Below are 16,362 nucleotides of genomic sequence, written 5' to 3'. Positions count from 1 at the left end.
CTAAGGCCAGAGCAGATGCAAAGGGAGAGAAGGAATAGGCCCTAGCTCAGCTCTTAGCTGAGAATGACATGCATGTCCAGGGAGGCAAAGAATTGATGGCAGACATCTTGGAGATAAGTTTCCCCATTGAAGCATCCCAAGTTTCTGTTTTTAGCAATGGGATGAAATCATAGTGGAGAGGAAGTCAACATTTGTAATAGGGTTGTAGTTGGCAAGATATCTAACAGTGGGACGAGGACAACATGGGGGATTGGTTGTGTACTAATCAAGCCAGATTTGGGTTCATGGAATGTGTTCCCAGCAGCCTGTCCATTTGGCAGAGGTCATAAAAATGTCCATGGACAATTGGATACGTGGGTCTGATGCTCAGAGTTGAATCAGGCCTGGTGATACAGATGTGGCAGCCATTGCTCTAGCTGGGGCTGTTGGTTATCCATGATAGACTACAACCCAAAATGGCATAAGCAAAAAGTAAATTTATTGGGTCATTTACTTGGAAACTCCTAGGGTGGGGTCCTTCAAGCATCACTGAATTTAAGGACTCACATGAGGTCATCAGTTTCAGATCTTTCACTCTCTCTCTCTTATCTCTTCACTTTGCATTTTTTTTTGTGAGCTGACTGAACTCCTGGATGCACTCTTTACTTAGGGAAGCAAGATGGCCAAATCCCCATTTCTCTGAGCTCACTGGAAAAGAGAGAAGTTTCATCACCAACCATTCAAATCCTGGGCCACACTTGCATTGGCTTGTATTGGGCCACATGACCATCCCTGAGCTGTTCACTCAGGCCAGGGGCAGGTGAGGCTCTGAGAAGCCAACCCTGAGATATGTGCCCATACCTGGGGCAGGCTGGAGTGCGAAGGGGTAGTTCTCTAGAGGATGAACTAGGTGTTCCTAGATACAAATGATGATAAGATATAGGGCAGCTCAAACAGTACTGCCCTCCCTGGGTAGTAACTGAGGCCATGAGATAGTCTGGGAAAAGACTGTTGTTGAGTGAGAAGAGAAAGTGTCCTGGTGCAGGGCCTTGAAGTGCAGGGCCTTGAAGAGCATCTCATGGATCAGCCATGGAAGCAGACACCATAAAGAGGCTGAGATGGATGGAGTCCTCAGGGAGGTAGGAGGAAAACCATTGGCATGTCACTTTCTAGAAACCAAGGGAAGGATACAAAGAGGGAGAGAGTGGTCAGCATTGGAAATACCTTGCAGAAGTCAAGTGGGATTCACTCATTCATTCATTCAACAAATACATATATTGAGCACCTACTGTGTGCCAGGCACTGTTCTAGTACTAGGGATACAAAAGTGGACAAGACAGACATAATTCCCTGTTCTCATGGACTTTACATCCTAGATAAGGATGAAGGAGTGGTCATTAGATTCAGTGACAAGGTAGAGACACTCATCAGTGACCTTGGCAAGACAATTTCTGGGAGTCCTGGGGTGGTGTGGCCTCATGCACTGGATTGGAGAGTGAGGGAAAGGTATGAGGGTGGGCAAAGTGAATGAGCACAATTCTTGCAAGAAGTTTGGTGTGCAGGGGAGGAAAGAAAAGGAGCAAGGGCTGGAGTGAAAGAGACATTGAGGGGATTTTTAAAGTTTGTTTACTGTAATATGAAAGTGAGGCTTTCTCTCTTATTGTGTATATGTTGTTCTTCTGTGCCCTCAAACATTGCGATATTGTTTGGTCTGGTCCCCCAGAGAAGACCTCTCTCCTTGTCTATTTGCCTGAAGGAGATTGGCCTCTGGAGGGTGAGGGGAAGCATTAGAATTTCCCTGCTCTATGGAGAACAGGAGAGAATTCCTGCCATCCAGAGATGAGAGGAAGGGGACCCCTTCCCTTTTCTTCAGTGACTCTGCTGCCAGGGGCTGGGGGAAGGTTGGGCAGCATTGAAACTTTGCAAGATGCAAGGAGGGTGCATTTTAACAAGCATAAGTCTCTCTAGTCTAAACAACGAAATAATCCAACTTTCCTGTAAGCCTGCATTCTTGATTCCAAATTTCTTTTTCTCTCCCATCATGGCAGCTGCTTGCGAGTGGCTGGGAATTGGGCGGAATGCGGGTAGTACGGGCGCAGGGGTTGGGGAAATGTGAATAATTGACCCCTGGAAAATTCAGAGTTGATTGTAATTCACCTAATTTTGGAAGCACGGCTCAAAATCTCATACCTGAACTTCTCATGCAACCTCAGTCAGAAATCTCCCTGTAGCTGCTGTCTTTGACCTGAATCGAAGTGGCTGGTTCTTGATGTTGTACCCTCAGATGACATTTAGCACACTGTCTGGAGACATTTTTGGCTGTCAGAACTGTGGGAGGGGTGATCCTGGCATCTAGTGGGTAGAGGGCAGGGATGCTGCTAAAAATTCTAAAATTCACTGGACAACCCCAGGGCAAATACCTTGCTCAAAATGTCAACAGTGCGGTGATTGAAGTTGAGAAACCCCGTTGTAAATCCTGCTGTTTTTGTGTTGGATGGAAGTTGCCATGACATTGAGTGAAGAAAGAAGGGAAGATTTAGGGCAAGAATTATACCAGTATATATGGTACATGTTGCTGATACTCCCACTAGGAGGTAATGGGTGTTTTGTGCTGAGACTGAATTTTTTTGCCAGAGAATCTAATGGTTGTATTTATAGTGACAACTCAGGGCCCCTGTCTAAGGAACTGATAACATTCTGACCCTCTGTCATGTATGTAACATCTTTTGCTGATGCCACAGTGAGGTCAGAGCACAATCTGTTGTACTTAAAATACAGCACAATTTAAACTTTTGGGGTTGGTTAGTTCTTGGGATTTCTGTGTTTGGTTTTCTGTAGCAAAAGTGCCCAGGTATGTAAATATTAAGGTTTTCCTTTCTCTTTGTGAGTATTGACCTCCCAGGACTGGCCAGGGCTGGACTCTGGTGTCCTGAACGCGTCTGGTCCACATTCAGGCCCTGCCATCTGCTGTGGCACTCCTCAGGGTGATTCATTGTTTGGGGGCAAGTTCCCCCCAGGGATTGCCCACCTGTTGCAGGAGAAAATTTCCAGGTGCAATGATTCCGATGCCCCCATTTCTTAGTGGGTCTGAGGAGGTTGAGAAAAGGCTGGCTATCAGCTCTGTACTCTGTGCTGCTCTCTGACTCGACATCTCTAACTGGCCAGGGGCCCAAAGTTGCAAGGACATAGTGATCCCAGCTATATTGTGGATGAACCTCTAGAACATTATTCTAAGTGAAGGAAGCCCGACACAGAAGGTTGCGTATTGTGTGATTCCATGTATATGATATGATTCTGGAAATGTCCAAAAAAGACAGATCCATACAGACAGAAGGCAGATTATTGGTTACCAAGGACTGAGGAAGGGGAAATGGAGTGACTGCTTAATGGGTCGGGGGTCTTCTCTGGGGGTGATGAAAGGGTCTTGCAACTAGATAGATGTGTGATTGCACAACATTGTGAATGTACTAAATGCCACTGAATTGTACACTTTAAAATAGTTGTTTTATGTTATGGGAATTTTACCTCATTAAGAGTGAAAGACCCCAGTGGTCAGAGCATCTCAGCTGGCCTGATCCAGACCACAGAGCCCTGGGTCCAGCACAAGGGGCAGCGGCCCTGTGACATGGGAGGAGGGGCCCTCCCTCAGAGAAGCAGGCACCTTGGAGGCCCTGATGGGGCAAGCCCTGCCCTCTTGGACACTGGAAGCAGGGAGCATCCGCTGGGGTTTTGTCTCTTCCATGTTTCATTGGAAGTGATAAATGAAGCTTTACATCTGCTTCATGGCAGATTAGTCCCAGGAGAAATAGCAGACGCCCTGGCAGACACGGTTAAATCCTCCTCAGTGGCCGGATTCCTGCAGGATATAAAGTAGAACAGGGGAGAGGAAGCATTCCTGCCAGTGGCCATTACAGGGGTGTGGCGGCTGGCGAGCCTCTTCCTGGGCCTGACACCCAACTGGGCTCCACAGATGCAGGGGAAGAAAATGAGCCCAGTTGTACTCACCATACCCTCTTTGTGTTCCACTGCAGGGAGAGCATGGACACTTGCCTTTAGTCCCAGAACAGAGATAAACTATCCAGAGCTGTGATTGGTGGTGGTACAAGTCAAACAGCTGTCATTTATTAGCTGTGTGCCTTTGGGCAATTTATTTAACCTCTCACACTCCAGTTTCCTCATCTGCAAAATGGAACCGGTGAGGCCTAGATCAATGTAGATAAATACATACATACATACATACATACATACATACATACATACATACATATGTATCTTTAGAGTTACATTATAATAAATGTAAAGATATATATTATCTTTACATAATATATAAAGTATATATATAAATATCACATATTTTATATAAATATTACATATTTTATAATATATACTATATATAAATACTATGTAACACACACACACACACATATATATATATATATGCACACACAGACACAACGTTTTATAATGTCTGGCCACAAATGACACTGGTGAATATTCATTTTATCCATAAAAATGTGGAGTGGGTTTATTCATTCATACAGTGAGTTTATTGAGCTCTTACTATGTACCAGGCACAGGGAATAAACAGCGACTCAGATGAACAATATTCTTTGCCTTCATGAAGCATATATACCACTGGGAGGTAGGATATCACAGACACGTATTTGCAAATTACAATAAATGCTGGGACTAAAACCAACCAAGTGCTTAATGCAGATAGTCTTCAACTGTGGACTTTATATATGGTAGTTGGGACAGATTCTCCGGGGAGATGATATGTAAACTGAGACCTGGTGGAAGAGAAGGCACCTCCTTCTCTTGGTCATGTGAAAAGTGGGGAGGTTTCCAGGTGGAGGACATAGCACGTGCAAAGGCTCTGGGCTGGGAGAATGTGTGGCTTGTTCAGGGAACTGTAGGAAGACCAGTGAGGCCAGGGAACAACAGCAAGTGGAAAGTAGCTGCAGGTAAGGTTGGAGGAATAGAATTGAGATGCTCTTCAGGTAGGCCTGGTGGGCCATCTCAAGGAATTTGGATTTTATTCCAGGATTAAAGGGAGGCCAGTGCAGGCACTGGTGTGATTGGATTTTTGTTCCAGGAATGTCACTGCTATTGGGAAGAAGAGCGGTTTGGAGAGCTTCCTGAGTGGGATAGGAAGAGCAGTTTACAGGTTCTTGTATTCCTGTCCGTGTGGAAGCCAGCATTTCCTTTGCTTGTCTGCCTAGGAAGACAGAAATTCGAGCAGAAGCACTTTCCACCCCCCGGCTCTAAAATCCTAAACTGTGATGTTTTCTCTGCTCTCCCTTGTGTGTTTCTCAGAAGTCTTCATGATTCAGTGGCAAGATAGTGGACCCAGGAATGTGGAAGGTGTTTCTGGAGGTGGAAAAATGCAGAGCTTTTCTGGGCAGTGGGGGCTAAATTTCAATGAGGTTTATTTATTTATTTATTTATTTATTTTTATTTTTTGATACAGTGTCTCGCTCTGTCACCCAGCTTGGAGTGCAGTGGTGCCATCATGGCTCCCTGTAACCTTGAGCTCAAGTGATCCTCCTGCCTCAGCCTCCTAAGTAGCTGGGACTACAGGCATGCGTCACTGTACCAGGCTAATTGTTTTTCAGTGTTTTTGTAGAGACAGGGTGTTGCTATGTTGCCCAGGCTGGTCTTGAACTCCCAGGCTGGAATGATCCTCCTGTCTTGGCCTCCCAAAGTGCTGAGATTACTGGTGCGAGCCACTGTGCCCGGCCTCAGGAAGGTTTGTTGAGGTGAACTATATGTTGAACGAGATTAATTGGATGGTGTATGGTGAAGCAGATGGCTTCAGATCCCTCATGGAGGAAGAAGGGGTTGTAGGAAAGTGAAAGATTCAGGCTGGGCTGGAGGCTGTGCTTCCTCATCCTTGTGCCTGATTTGCATCATTCCAGAGGACTGAAGCCACTCGGAGGTAGGGGTGTCCTAGGAGAGGCTGCTGCTGCTCATGCCTGGCACCTGGGAGGGGAAGGAAGAGTAACTTAGTCTTCAGTGGACAGCTCTTCTCATTAGGTCGAGCTTCCCTTCACCCGCTCAACTTTAGGCATGGGGCACAAGCTTCTGACCCGAAGGCTCTGCGTGCGTATCCATTCACAAGCCAATCCCCAAAAATGGTTGGCTTTAGAGCGGATGGGTCACTTCCAGGAGCTGATGATCTCTGATCTTACTGCCCTGGGATGATATCCATTGAGTGTCTGGGGACTTCTTGGGACATCTTCCACACTGTGACATTTTCCCAACCTCAGCCTTTTTGGCAGCCAGGCAACTCAGCTTCTGTCTGCCTGGATATTCTTGGAATGCCAGTCTTAGCTGAGGTGTGAACCCCTGTTGAAAGACTCTTTTCCTCAAGTTGCATCTGGGTTCTGATCTAAATAAATGGATGAGTGAAATGGTTTCCACAAAAAAACTGTAAATGACAACAAACCATCGGCCCTTCTCATGCAAAGTGGAAGTGCTAAATATTGACATCTGTGGATGCCAAGTCTCTGTTGCAGAGTTTAATATGCAGTTAGTGTAAGCTTTTCTTTATTAATTCAATGAGTATTTATGGAGTCCTGACCAAAGTAGTTAATAATAATAGACATTTATTGAACACTTCTTATATGCTGGGGAATACGTAAATATTCTACATGTATTCTTAAAATCCTCTATCAACTTGATGGTTAGTACCATCAATATCCCTATTTTGAGGATAAAATATTGAGGCTTGGAAGAGTTGGCCACTTGCTAAAGGTCATTTAGCCACAGTTAGTGAAGATAGGGTTTGAACTTAGGCTGTCTAAACCCAGAGCCAGCAATCATACGCCCATGCCATGTTCCCCAAGTGCCAAGCCCCATGCTGACTACCAGGGATATGAGAGAGAACGAGATAAAGCTTCTGCTCTCCTTTCACTCTTAGTCTAGTGCGAGGAGACAGACTTTAGATAAACATCTAGACAATTACAAAAACAATAAAGGCTGTGAATGTGAAGTATAGTAAGAGCACGTGGTGGGGTACCCAGCCTGTTCTGTTTTTGGATGGAGAAGGCTTCCATAGGGAAAAGAAATTTAAGTCCGGTGCATATCCTGTCTAGAAATACCACATTTGAGTTGTGTCATTTGTTTGTATATGTTCTTCTCTGGAAACTGTGGATGGGTTGGGTGTTAAAATGACCTACCTTTCCTCTTGGTTGCCCAGTGCCCCATCCTCCTCTTGACCCAGCCAGCCAGTATGGACATGGCATAACAAGTACTATTTTCAGGATGTCTTTGAGCTGGGCATCTGCAGATACTGCATGATATTTTGGGAATCAGGTCTCTATCAGTGGACTTCACAGGACAGCAGCTCCCCCTGGGTGGCCTGTATTTCACTCCAACTACAGCCATAGTGTTTCTGCAGCCTGAGTATTCTGTCTTCCGGGCTCAACCCTTTTCTCCTACCCCTATCCCTTGTAAAGAGTTGCATTTTGCCTTTTTTAATGGGAGGAATGACTTCTCAATTGTAATGTGCTAAAGAAGAGCTACTTTGATGTGGCCTCTTTTATGACACTTTCTGGGCCGCTGAAAGCAATGCTTTTTAGGCATGTCATGCCCAATATCATGTTGCCTCTCATCCATTAAAGCTATATGAAATTGTTTGACATCAGCATAATTTTCTACTTGGAGGATGTTCCATTTTGCTAATAGTTCCTTTCCTAACCTCAAGGAGTTCACGACCAACCTGGGCATCTAAGAACAGCCTGTGAAGTTGAAGTCCCATCTCTCTTTTTGTGCTGTCTCACTAGTGACATCATTAAAGGAGGTTTTAGGATGGTTGATCTGGGGCCCAGAGGGACTGGAGGGTACAAACATGTAGCGTGGAGTCAGGTTAAGAAGCCATAGCAATTGAGCTAGATCAGGAGTCATAGGAATGAAAAGAAGGACGGTTTGTGAATGAAACGGTGAACAGGAAAATTGGTAGGACTTTATGACCCATTGAATATCTCTATTGAAAAAGGGGTAGGGAAGAGGCAAGACAATTGCAAATTTTCTAGATAACCAGGTATATTTTACAGAAAAGGAGAGTCAAGGGGAGGGAGATTGGAACTGACATTTATCGAGCATCTGGTATGGGCCAGGTACTATGCAAAGTCCTTTGCCTGATGACATCTTTTAATCTTAATGATTTTTGAATCCTTTGATTCACCATCTTATTTCATTGATGAGGAAACTGCAGCTCCGAGAGGTAAGCTGTTTCCAGCTGAGTGGGCGTTGAAGCTTTTTTCTCCACTTTTATTTTGCTGAGGACCAGACTTACCTAGGAATAAAATCTATGGAATTTAAGGAACTCAAGGTAGAATCGCATAACAGAAATCCTATTATTATTATTATTATTTATTATTTTTTTTAAGATGGAGTCTTGCTCCGTTGCCCAGGCTGGAGTACAGTGGCATGATCTCGGCTCACTGCAACCCCCGTCTCCCAGGTTCAAGCGATTCTTCTGCCTCAGCCTCCTGAGTAGCTGGGACTACAGGCACGCGCCACCATACCCTGCTAATTTTTTTGTATTTTTAGTAGAGATGGGGTTTCACCTTATTGGTCAGGCTAGTTTTGAACTCCTGACCTCGTGATCCACCCGCCTCAGCCTCCCAAAGTGCCGGGATTACAGGTGTGAGCCACCACGCCCAGCTGAAATCCTATTTTTTTGTGTGCTGAAATGTACCCAGCTTCATGGGAAGATAAAACCATATGGTGGGGTTTTTATTTGCTAAGCATACTTGTGGCTCTCTGGACTCTTCCCCAGGGAGATGCACATCATGTTCTAGTTCCCTTGTGTCTGAGCTAGGTGTGAGCTTTTTTTTTTTTTTCCCCCACTTAAGAGCAGACATCACATATGACTGTATCACTCACGTGCCTAACACACTGTCAATGCTCCAATGTATAAACAGTCTCCCATTTCCTCTTCAACTTCATCTCTGATTTTCATATCTATCCTGTCTTTTTGGATTCATTTTACCCTTTCATGTTGCTTTTCTGGTCATTCTAGCCCATCAGTTTTTATCTCTCTTGAAATACATGTCTTCTTTTCTTTGGTTATGGCTATGCGAATACAACTCATTTCCCCAGTGAGCTTGTGAGCTCTTTGACAACATCAAAGGCTGCTAGCTGAACATTTTACATCCCCCAAAATATCTGGCATAATGCCTCAGGTCCAGAGCCAGTAAAGTATAACATACAAAGTGTGCATTTTAGAGGTAGAAGAAACTATATTCAAATCTTGGCTCCACCATAGGTGGAGATATCAGGCAATATAGATAGGTGATCTCAGATAAGGTACTTTAATGAATTTGAGCCTCTGTATCCTCACTGGTAGAACTAAAGTAATAAGGACTATCTCCTGGGGAGATTATATTTTAAAGATTAAATCAGATATTATGTATTAAAAGCCTGGCACCATGGCTGACACACACTAGACACTCAATAAATGCTAGTCTATTCTTATCCATTGCTCTCAGTGGGTGACAGAATAGTGGTGTTGAGTGGGAAGATCATCTTTCTGTCCAACAGGTACTCTCTGAATGGATAAGATTATATCTATTTATGTATTTATTAGATATGCGTATGAAGGTAAGGTGAATTATCTTCCCTGTCAAAACTACCACTCCATCATTTTACCCTACATTTTTACTTCTGAGTCCTTATTTGTACTTGAAATGCTATTATTAATAATAATGTCATTTATTCACTCATTTTTTAGTGTCTTTTTTTCTTACTAAAATGTAAGCCCTTTGAAGGCAAAAAACCTTGTTTGAGTCACTGCCATGGCCCCTGCTCTTAGCTGAGAACCTGGAGCCTAGTAAGTTTCAAGCAAATAGTAGATGAAGGAATGAAAAAGACAAAACAATGGATTTCGTTCCATTTGACCGAAAAAAACAGTGTCTCAGCACCAACTATGAGCCAGGTACTGAATGAGACAGTGGATACAGAGAGTAACAAGATAGGCCTTGCCCTCAAGAAGGAAGGGAAAAGGAGGGAGGAAGACAGACAAGCTCCACCTCTCAGTCTAACAGAAATAGAATCTCCATCTTTTCCAACTTCTGAGCCAGTGTTGGTAGAAACATGGGCTGAGATGGCAGGAGTGATGAGCAAACCTGGAATTAAAGCTGTATGTATTCAGAATCATACTCTACTTTGGAATTGGCTCCCCTCCCTCACCCCAGATTAGCCTGGAAGGCCACCTTGCTTGGCAGGGGAAGTTGACATCCCATTGAAATTGACGAAATGTTTAAGCATTTGCCATCAGAGTATGCTAAGCACTGCCATTTGGGCAAAACTCATTTAATAAGAGGTCTGACCCAAGCAAATGTGAGCGAGTTGGTTGGTTTGTCTCGTCTTTCTATGGATTATATAGAAACCAGTGATGATTAAGGGGGCAAGTGAATTGATAAAACCCTCTCTGGAGATCAAGTACTAAATGGCTTCTTTATTGCTCACCTCTCAAGGAACCTTCTGTTTAAACTGTCGGCAGTAAGTGCAGGTTAGACCCGTGAAGTTATTATAAATGCTGTTCTTAAGCCTAAGAACTTTATTTTTTAATTGGTTTCTTTTCTTTCCTTCCTTTTTTATTCCAAACTACTAATGCCATAGGAAGAATGAAAATTTGTAATTTCTTAAGACACAGGCACTATTGAGAGAGAGAACAAAGAGACTATTGAAACACTATAGACTTTCAGTAAAACCAAAAACATGCATAACTCCTTACCTTCTTTCATTGCACAATGGAGCACTCTCTAGCAAGCACGGGGGGTAGGGAGTTAGGCTAGAAATACCCTGCACAACTCCTTATTAAGTGGGAAACAGGCTGGGGAAGAGAGGAAGGGAAAGCTTCTTACTGACATGGAAAAATGCAGAGAGGCAGGAACTTAACTGTCCTTGCCAAACTCTTTCTTCTTCAGCGCCTCTGCTCCTTCTCTCATATGTTGCCAGCCACTAAAGGCCTATCATTATTATGATTGGGCCTGAAATAAAAAGTCAGTGAATGTTTTAAACAGATTTTCTTAGAGGGCAAAGAGTTATAAAGAACCACGTTCAGATCCTAGCTATCTAGGGTATGGGAGAAAATGGTGCTTCAGTGGAAAACAATAATTGTCTAGCTCTAGACTCTAGGGATAATCCTTCCTGGGTATCTGATTTTGATTTTATGGAAACTGTTTTACAGTTTTATGAGTTACAGATACTGATATGCACATTCCATCCTGTCCAGTAGAGGTTCAACTGAGCCACCCAACCTTCCCCCTCAAAAAATTTTACATCCATTCATACACCCATTTGAATATTTCTGTTAGCTGTGTCTGTTCTTTGGGTTCTCTTTTAAACCACTTGTGGCATCTTTCTAATCTTCGTTGATTAATGATAGAAATCCATTGATAAGATCTTTGATAAATCATTGATGATAAAATCTTTAACACATTTTATTTCATATCTGTATGAGTCATGATTTTATTATGTTTTGAAGATTATCTTTTAACACCAGTTACTTAAATGTAATCTTGAAGTGATTTAGCATATCTGAGTCACTTGTGTTCTCATCTGCAGAATGGGAACAATGATACAGAGTGAAATTATCACATTTTCCAAGAGTTTTCCCATCCATTCTTCCATTTAGAAGTGATAGCTAAATGATACTTCGCAGTTAATCTTCAGTGATTATGGATGGTGAATGGGATAATATTTGTAAAAACACTTTTACCAAGTGTGATTCACAGAGTGTGTCTCAGATTTTAGCTGGCACTCTTCTCATCAGTGTCAAATGAAGATTGAAGAGCTGCTCTCAACTCTCTAAAAGCTTGTGATTTGGAAGGCAGGGGAAATTTTCTCTGGTGGCTCCACAAGGTGAACTGGAGCCCATGAATAGAAACTATAGGATTCAATTTTGGCTGATAATAAAAGGGGAAGACTTTCTGAGAACTAGCTGTAACATTGGAGGGGGCTGCCTTATGGGGTCGTGAGGTTCCCATTACTGAAAGTTTACAGGGAGAGATTGTCTCGCTCAGAATAACTGCAGTAGTAAACACATTCCCAGACATGGCCCTCATTTCCAAAAATCTTAATGCAGAGAAACACAGGCACACATGGGAAAGATGACCACAGTCTACTGCCAAGGAGCTTGAGAGCCACAGTCTCTGACTGCTACAGATCCTATGACACCCAGTGCCTGTGTATACATGTGGATAACATAGGAGCAGTGCATTGGATAGTGCCTGGCATGTAGTAGCTGCACATTAAATGCTGGTTTCAAGTAATCTATCCTCTTGGAATAGTTTTGTAATTTGCCTATACAGCAAGACTTGAGTTATTGTACAGTAATATGATATGCACACATAACGTGTAAAGCCAAGAGTCCCATTGCACAGGGATGGGCTGCTGGCTAAATGTGGGACTTAGGAGGTGTTAGGCACTTGCAGGTACAGTGAAGAAACTGAGGCTCGAGTGTGCTGTGTGGACCATGGTCCATCACCCAGATGCAGGGCCAAGGCTTTCAGAGGTTCTGACTTTGATCTAATGATCACCCTAGTTTTCTACCACTTCCAAAACTGAACTCTTGGTCTTTACTTCGTTTAGAATTAAACAAATCTTCAATTCTGTTCTTCCAGTTGCTAGGGCCAAAACATTAGAACTATGTCTTCTTTGTTTCTTCCCTTCACACTCCACATCTAACCCATCAGCAAATCCTTAGGCTGTACTTCCAAAATATATCCAGAAGCCAACCTACCCACCTCCTGTGCTGCTGCCCCAGATTAAGTCAGCATTGGCTCTCATCTAGAGTAGAGCTGCAGCCTCCTCAGTGAATTCCTGCATTTTGCCCTTGTCACCCCACTGGTATTTGTTTTCCACCCCATAGTCAAGAGGAGACCTGTTAAGCTATAAGACAGTTTATATCACTCCTATGTCTCAGGCCACCCCCCACCAGTAGCTTTCCATCTTATTTGCCATAAAAACCAAAGTCCTTACGAACGCCTATGAGGCTTTCCGTGCACATATTCCTACTACTGTGTTCACATATTCCTACTACTGTGTCTCTGTCACTCCACTCCAGCCCCTGGCTTCATTCTCCTGTCCCAAGACCCTTGCATCTGCAGCTTCTGTCTAAATGCTCTTCCCCTAGACAACCATGTGATTGCTTCTTGACCTCTTTCATGATTTTGCTCAAATGTTACCTTCTCACTGGGGCCTTTCCTATGTGGTGTTGATTTCAACCTGTGCCCCCACCCCTTCCCCAGCATTCCCTTTCCTGTTTTGCTTTCTCTATAGCTGTTATCACCATCCAACACACTAGTTATCCTGTTTACAGTCTTTCTCCTTCCATTAGAATATGAGCTTTATGAAGACAAGGATTTTTGTATGTTTTGTTCATTTCTGCCTTTGTTCACTTGGCATTTAGAATAGTGTTTGGTCACCTGTACTCTCAGTACTTTGGGAGGCCGAGGTGGGCAGACTACCTGAGATTGGGAGTTCGAGACCAGCCTGACCAACATGGACAAATTCTGTCTCTATTAAAAATACAGAATTAGCTGGGCGTGGTGGCGCATGCTGTAATCCCAGCTGCTCGGGAGGCTGAGGCAGGAGAATTGCTTCAATCCAGGAGAAGGAGGTTGTGGTGAGCCGAGATTGTGCCATTGCACTCCAGCCTGGGCAACAAGAGCAAAACTCTGAGAAGAGAAGAGAAGGGGAAGGGGAAGGGGAAGGGGAAGGGGAAGGGGAAGGGGAAGGGAGGGGAGGGAAGGGAAGGGAAGGGAAGAACCATAGCAGACAGTCATTAAATACTTTTTGAAAAACAAATGAATGAATATCCCAAATACTCTTATGTTCCAGGCCTTAGGAGAGAGTCTCTGATAATAATTTTCTGAAGCGTTTCTGTGGAAAGAAGCCTTGCCATGGCTGTCAATAATCTCTGTCTTTTAATATTCGTTCCTTTGTGTAATCCCTTCCCTTCAAGTGTAGACTGGACCTAGACACTTGTTTCTAAAGAATAAGTTACGGCAGGCCAGGTGCAGTGGCTCATGTCTGTAATCCCATTGCTTTCAGAGGCCAAGGCAGGAGGATTGTTTGAGGCCAGGAGTTTGAGAACAGCCTAGGTAACATAGCAAGACCTTGTCTTTACAAAAAATTTAGAAATTAGCCGGGTGTGCTGGTGTGTGCCTGTAGTCCCAGCTTCTCAGGAGGCTAAGGTAGGAGGATTGCTTGTGCCCAGGAATTTGAGGTTACAGTGAGCTATGATCATGCCACTGCACTCCAGCTTGGGGAAAAAAAAAAAATTATGGCGAAAGCAATGAGATGCCCTTCCAAGATTAGGTTGCAAAAGGTTGTGGCTTTTTTTTTTTTTTTTTTTTGAGATGGAGTCTTGCTCTGTTGCCCAGGCTGGAGTGCAGTGGTGCAATTTCAGCTCACTGCAACCTCCACCTCCCGGGTTCTAGGGATTCTCTTGCCTCAGCCTCCTGAATAGCTGGGATTACAGGCACTGCCACTATGCCCAGTTAATTTTTTTTTTCTTTTTTTGTATTTTTAATAGAGACGTGGTTCCACCATGTTGGCCAGGCTGGTCTTAAACTCCTAACCTCAGGTGATCCACTTGCCTCGGTCTCCCAAAGTGCTGGGATTACAGATGTGAGCCACCATGCTTGGCTGTGGCTTTCATCTTGCTAGCATTCTCTCTTTGCTGGTGCTTTCTATTACCCTCTCATTTACTTGCTGATGAAGCAAGCTGGTGTGTTGTGAGACACTCTGTAGAGACACTCACAAGGCAAGGGACTGAAGGATGCCTCTGGTCAATAGTTCAGAGCTAATATATCTGTCCAACAACCCCTGAGAGACTGAGTCCTGCCAACAACCGTGAGAGTGAGCTTAGAAGCATATTATTCCCCAGTGATGCCTTCAGATGAGACCACACCCTGGCCTACATCTTGATTACAGCCTTGTGAGATGCTGACAGAGAGGACCCAGCTGAGCTCTGCCTGGATCCTGACCCACAGAAAATGTGGGATAATAAATGTATGCTGTTTTAAACTGCTCAGTTTTAGGGAAATTTGTTATGCAGCAGTAGCTAACTGTTAGACTTCTGTCTTTTTCTTTGTTTGAAAACTGTGTTCCTTTATTAAAAGAGTTTAATTCCCCTTACTCTTGTTGTTTCCCTCAGCTACAGACACACATTCATATATTCCTTCTCTTTCTCTTTCTCTGTCTCTCGTTTGAGGTATTCATGGCACTACAATTTGACCCACCTCCAGGCCCAGCAAACTGCCTGAGACCCTGTTAGCAATGCCATAATGAGATGGGTAAATTCTCAGTACCTTTTGACACTACCCAAGGCAAAGTCATAAGTGATGCTTGTTCGATAATTCCAAGGTGTGTCACTGCCTGGAAGGCCATCTGGTATTTATAGGATCTGAAAGTTAGGCACTGGGGAAAAATGAGTTCCAGACTGTTGCATGTATTTTCAGATAGAATCATATTCTCTGAAAAATTGCATAGGATGTTGAGCTGATAGGGGATTCACCATTATTGTATGGCTCACTGGGCTTGTATTGTGGTTGAGAAAAATCATCTTGTCGGGTTGGGAAGATGACAGTCACATCTCCTCAGCTGGCTGGTGATAGATGCTTAAGGACAGGCTGAAGACGTGGCCTTGTCTTCTTCTGACTTGAAGCCACTGAGTTGCATTTTAAAGTAAATCAACAAAAAGAGGGATGCTTTGACAGGAACCTTGCCGAGGCTCATCTGGTTGGTGGCATGAGCTGGTAGACAAAACTAAAAGCTTTGAGATAAGCATTTGGAAATTCAAAGAGACGTCTTGTCTGTCATTTATAATGGCTAAAAACTTTGAAGAAAATGTATTCTCACATGGAAGCGTTTGGGGGAGGTGAGTTTAGTCAATCAATCAATCAATAGACCAGCAAACACTCACTGTATGCCTACTTTGTGCCCGGCACCATGCTTAGAACTGGAAAAACATAGTTAGATTCCAGTCCTTGTTATCAGAGGGTTCAGGGAAGAGTGAGGTGGCCCACAAACATGTAAATATATTTAAAAATTGCAATACAGTGAAGTGAAGGCTTGTGTTCTGTGGGAGACCAAATTGATCCTATTTGCAGGGAACCAGGGAGGAAAAATAAAGGCCTTTCTGAGCAGGCAAATAAATTGGGTTGGTAGGTGGAAGGATAAAGATCTAGGGGAGCAGAAGACATTCTTGGCTGAAGGTTTGGCCTGTGCAAAGGCCCTGAGGTATGAATTAGCTTGGCCAGGCTGGAGGAATTGAAAAGTTGTGCAAGGCTGATGTGTGCAAGGCAGGAAAGAGGCCAGATGATGGGTGAGGCTGGTCCAGAAAGAGCCTGAGGGCCAGATTAA

The 16,362-nt window shown here is 43.8% G+C and overlaps 1 protein-coding gene across 6 annotated transcripts in view; it reads left to right on the top strand.

Annotated features, from left to right (window-relative positions):
• PTPRT (protein tyrosine phosphatase receptor type T) overlaps nt 1–16,362 on the top strand; it is a 1,130,568-nt gene that overhangs the window by 241,454 nt on the left and 872,752 nt on the right. The window lies entirely within an intron of this gene.

The sequence above is a fragment of the Pongo abelii genome, chromosome 21, assembly GCF_028885655.2.
Source record: "Pongo abelii isolate AG06213 chromosome 21, NHGRI_mPonAbe1-v2.0_pri, whole genome shotgun sequence".
Taxonomy (NCBI): Eukaryota; Metazoa; Chordata; class Mammalia; order Primates; family Hominidae; genus Pongo; species Pongo abelii.
Note: the sequence above shows the minus strand (reverse complement) of the source record. Positions and strands in the feature narration are given on the sequence as shown.